Source organism: Ursus americanus, chromosome 1, assembly GCF_024610735.1.
Source record: "Ursus americanus isolate L20-20 chromosome 1, mUrsAme1.1.p, whole genome shotgun sequence".
Taxonomy (NCBI): Eukaryota; Metazoa; Chordata; class Mammalia; order Carnivora; family Ursidae; genus Ursus; species Ursus americanus.
Genome location: NC_142127.1, coordinates 43,678,587 through 43,684,228, shown reverse-complemented (window position 1 = coordinate 43,684,228; position 5,642 = coordinate 43,678,587). Strand labels below are relative to the sequence as shown.

The 5,642-nt window shown below is 39.4% G+C and overlaps 1 pseudogene; it reads right to left on the bottom strand.

The window, feature by feature from the left end:
- Positions 1-250: 250 nt before the first annotated feature.
- LOC148110749 (complement component 1 Q subcomponent-binding protein, mitochondrial pseudogene) lies at positions 251-893 on the bottom strand (annotated as a pseudogene).
- Between the last annotated feature and the right edge of the window lie 4,749 nt (positions 894-5,642).

The following is a 5,642-nucleotide window of genomic DNA, read 5'->3' as shown; positions in this document are numbered from 1 at the left end:
TCTTTTCTTTTTTTTTTTTTTTTGAGGAGATAAACCAATTTCGTTGTCCATCATTATGCTATACAAACATCTAGTAATAACAGATTTGTAGAGAAGAAATAAATGAATAGTAAATAAGAGGGTAAGGGAAATTGTTTAAGTTTGGATTATTTTCCAGGATGTTAGGCTGAAAACCATCTAAAAGCATGTGTGTGACTGGCTTCAGAGTAAGTCTGTTCCCTGGGCAAGGCCTGCCATTAATTTAAGATGTTCAGTGTCTCTGCTCTACTGGCTCTTGACAAAAATTTGGGATCTCCGAGAAAGGTATGTATTCCTGGTGCTCCAGGGCTGTGGTGAGGTCCACTAACTCATCTGCAAAAGTGTTATCCACCCCTCGGTCTGCCAAGAAATCCATCAGGGGGTCATATCAGGCCCAGGCCACGGAATTGGTGTGTTGAGTGTCCTTTCACAAAGACTCGCCAATGGACTGAAAGCTCATTTCCCTGATAGAGAAAATGTCACTCCTATCTTCCTCTTTTTGTCCAACCTCATCTTCTGGGCTCCTCCTCCCCATCAAATGTTGGCAGCATGCTATTGTGAATGTTGAAAGTGGCAGTGATCTTTTCTCTAGCAACTTTCCGCAATAATTTGGCTTCTGTCCCATTCACTTCCAGCTCCCAACCTCCAGACATCTTGGGAAGGGACTTAATGCTCTGTATCTTCTTTTCCTCTTTAATTTCATCATTCAGGAACTCAACAAAAGTTTTGTTCTCCTGCTGTGCAGGGCATGGCAGCTGCACCAGGCCCACGCGCACACGGAGTAGTCCAAAGGTCTGCACACACGGCCGGGGCGGCGGGGTGCGTCTGGCACGGAATCCCAACCTGCGGGGCACGCAGCACCTCAGAGGAAGCATCCCAGCAGCCTGCAGGTGCAGGCGCTAAGGACCACCCAAGCTGAAGATCCCGACCCACGTGCCAGATGAAGTCCTGACCTTTGGCGTCCTGTATTTTTATTTACTAAATCTTTCGATCCTATTTTTTTAAAAGATTTTATTTATTTGCGAGCGAGAGCGAGAGAGAGCATGAGTGAGGTGGGAGAGGTATAAGGAGGGGGAGAAGCAGGCTCCCTGCTGAGCAGGGAGCCCGATGTGGACTCCATTCCTGGGATCATAACCTGAGCCAAAGGCAGGCGCTTAACGATGACTGAGCCACCCAGGCCCCCTGACAATCCTATTTTTAAGTCTCTGTTTTCCAATAAATATAATGGATGGTTCTTTCTCAGATTTAACATGGTATAATTCCTATCTGTGACAGTTACAGTTTTTTACACAGTACAATCATTTGTTACTTATTCATAATCCAAACCTTCCAACTCTAGAATATCATACCAATTTATCACGGTCTATTGATGAAGAAACTAAAACTTATGAAATTATTTTCCAAACTTTCTTCAGAAAAGAGGATTACAAATTCCCACTAAAAAACTATAACTGTAAAATGACTAGCTTCACTGAATTGCCTTGACTTTGAAGTTTAAAGACATGCTAATGCTGAAAAAAACTAGGTAACTTACTGGTTTGTTTTTTTTTTTCCCAGACTCCTACAGCCAATGTCATTTGAAGCACAGAACTTACAAATGGAAGGATTGTATTCCAAAACTACCATTAGCATGTTCTACCAACTCACTTTTTAAATTCCTCAACTTCCTCTAACATTATTAAAAAAAAAAGTGAGATATTTCAGAAAGAATTGGAAGAAAGCTCTTGGGTGTTGAAACAGTGTTAGCAATAGCTCAGCCTGTACTATAGCATTGACAGATTGCAAAATTTATAACATGCACAAGAATCATGCCAGGAGCTATGAGGCAATACTTAATCCAAATCAAAATATATAGAAAGTAGCCTCACATTTGCCTGACGTAAAACTATGTTTTAGTAACATTCCAAATAAAAGGTTACGGATTGTCATAAATAGTTCCCACGCAGTCAGGGAATTCAGAGGTTAAAACTGATACGGTTGTTTATCATTCCTTTCCCACCCTCAGAAAGAACATCTTAATTCCATTTTCATGTTTTTATTCCAAAGATAACTATATATTTACTTAGTACATTCCCAGATCTCTGTATGAGAATATTTGTTCTTGCTGACCAAAGTTATCCACCTTATTTATTACAACAGAAAACTGTAAAGATCTAGAAAATATAAACTGAGTTGATACAGTAGCTCCTATAAATAATCATACAAAAACACACCAAAGAAAACCACCTTATGCAAATAATCTTCTACCTAAGTATCTTGTGATGTCTGATAAAGCTATATACCCAGAAGAAAATATTTTAGTCAACAGTGATCTGCATGGCTCCTTCTACTACCTTTGTGTGTGTGTGTGTACCTTTTTTTTTTTTTTTAAGATTTTATTTATTTATTTGGCAGAACGAGAGAGCAGGAGAGCACAAGCAGCGGGAGTGGGAGAGGGAGTGGCAGAGAGAGAAGCAGGCCCCCCCGCCGAGCAGGGAGCCTCCACCGAGCAGGGAGCCCAATGCGGGGCTCCATTCCAGGACCCTGGGATCATGACCCGAGCTGAAGGCAGGTGCCTAACCAACTGAACCACCCAGGCACCCCGAGTACCTTTTTAATTCAGACTTAGACTTATGTGGTCAAAGCTGCCTGAGTACCCTCGATGTGCCAGACATTCTGTTCAGTCTGTTAGTGAAATAGGTATTATTTTCCCCATTCACATACAAAAAAGACTCAAAGTTGACAAACTCACATATATACAATCACTTTATAATTCCACCCTTTTCTGCTTTCCTATCACATTTTTCCACTTCTACCACAGTCAGCAGGGCAAAATAGTTAAAATAGCCAATAATTAATGATCAAAAAATGAAAAAAAAACCTATAGATGATATGTGCTAGATATAGTAACTTCTATTACTTTACCTGGACTTTTAGTAGTGTGCTCTTTCTATCATACTATCCATATTCCAAATACATAGTCTGTGAGTCATTTTCCTTGACTGGCTGCCTTTACTATTCCCAGGTAGCTTTTTTTCCCCCTTGTAAGTAGAGGGAAATACACAGTGTAATTAATTTAGGTCAAGGGTGGCTCACTCCAGAATGCATCCGAATTTCTGATCATCTTTAAATTTTTGTGTTTTGCCTTTCTGACCTTCATATTTCATGGACAAAACTGGAAATATTCACAGTCTCAAAGTCTTCCCAAACTAAAGTAGGTCTTTTGGGACAAGGCAGGTTTTGGTAGCTAGTACCTTTGACCTAGAATTCAGAGATGGGAAAGGATATTCAGCATGATATTTATATAATAACATTAATTTTCTGTGGACTAACCCCTTGCAGCAAGGTAACTGTAATATTACTAAAAATAATACAACAGAAAAAAATAACCTTTGCTCCTCATTTTGCCATTTCACCAGTATTGAGTCCTCAGGCAAGTCGTTTGCTTCAATTTGCAGAACTGTAAAATAGGGATATGAGTGCTTATCTCTGCGAACTCTTAAAGGACTCAAACTAGACTCAGTTAAAGAAAGCACTTTGCAAGGTGTTACAGCGTGAAGTTTTGTTATTAATAGTCCATGTACACAAATTCAGTAGTTTTTAATGCAATGAACTTGATTACTTAACACAGATGGAGAGAAAAAGAACTGAGACTCATTATAGAGATAAGGAAATAGAAGATTCAATAGTTGAATGACTTGACCAAGGTCATCACAGGCCCCCAAAGCCAGAAGCTCCCTCCTTGAAGCAGGAAGACTTCTGCTTTACAGACTAGGCCTTAACCAAGACACAGGTGGCTCCCATTCTTTTAGAAAAGGGTGTCCATCACCCTTACTGGATGCTTATTTTGCCTTCACTGAATGCTTATTCTTTCCCAGAAGCAGTAACTCTCCTAATATCACCCAGATAGTGAGTAGCCAAGCCAGGGATGTGAACCCAAATCTGTCTGGCTCCAGAGTCTGAGCTCTTAACTACTGTGGTACTTAGTGAATCACACGCATGCTCAGCCACCCAAGAGAAGAGACAGAGGAGTTGGATGAGGACCCCGGGCAGAATGAAATATGCTGAGACTTGTTAGGTTTTATGTCTGGAAAGCCAGAGTCAGTGGCTGCCTCAATCAAAGCTGTACATTTTGAGATATATGGAAACTGACAAATAGTTAAGGGCTTACGAAGCTCCATAAACAAGAAAAGTAGCTCCCATTTATAGTTAAAATTCAATAGGCAATATTAAGATATAATTTAAATATACTTTTTGGTCCTTAGCCTGTTTTTGCTGTTTAAGAAAAGAGAGAAAACATCCATATAAGACCGGTGTTTATTTTATTTTATTTTATTTTTATTTTATTTTTAAAGATTTTATTTATTTATTTGACAGAGAGAGAGACAGCCAGCAAGAGAGGGAACACAAGCAGGGGGAGTGGGAGAGGAAGAAGCAGGCTTCTCAGCGAAGCAGGCTTCCCAGGAGAGCAGGGAGCCCGATGTGGGGCTCGATCCCAGGACTCTGGGATCACGCCCTGAGCCGAAGGCAGACACTTAAGGACTGAGCCACCCAGGTGCCCCAAGAATGCTGTTTAAATTATAAATCACAAGATTAATTTTAACAGAGCTGATATATTTTTTTGAACTTTTTCTTTTTCCATTTTTTAAATTTAAATTCAATTAATTAACATATAATGTATTATTGGTTTCTGATGTAGGAGTCAGCGATTCATCAATCTTATATAATATACCCAGTACTCATTACATCACATGCCCTCCTTAATGTCCATCACCCAACTACCCCATCCACCTACTGCCCTCCCCCGCCTAGCAACCCTCAGCCTGCTTCCTATGAGTAAGAGTTTCTTATGGTTTGTCTCCCTCTCTGATTTCACCTTATTTTTCCCTCCCTTCCCCTATGATCCTGTTTTGTTTCTTAACTTCCAAATATAAGTGAGATCATATGATAATTGTCTTTCAAACAGAGTTGATACTTTAATGACATAAAAGCGCTCACTGTTTTCCAATGAGTAAGACAATTACTGCCAACCAATAACAGAATTATAGAATCGAGAAAGAGAAATTCATTTTGACAAAAAGACATCTTAGGGAGTAAGAAAATGGATTTTAGACAAGTTGGTGTTGATATAGCAGAATCTGTAGCTTGGAATTTGGATGGGCACTGAAAACTCTGCCCTCCTGCATGCCTATAGTACAAAATATTTTACATGTCTGCATGCCCATGCATGTTTCCCGAGGCCTCACCTCTACCCTGGAATGTGTGCATGTTAATAAGAGTCTTCACTTAGAAATATATATGACAATATAGAAATGTAGTGCTATTTATAAGAGCCACAGCATACTAGACTCAGGCATTTCTTCTTTTGATAATTAGGATTGAAAAAAATGTTTAATTTTATCTCTTGGAAGAGAGGTAGGGATCCTACAAATAATGATTGATCAATTTTCTTTAGATTTTCACTTGAGTACCATAAAAATATTACTGATGAACCCAGTGGTCTATCAGCCCCTCCAGGGCAAAGGCAATATCTTTGCCATCTTTGTTTCCCAAACCCAATGCTAGGTATTACAGATATTCAATAAATACTCCCTTTATTCAAAATTTAATTCATAAATATATAATTTACTTGGAAATTCTATGCT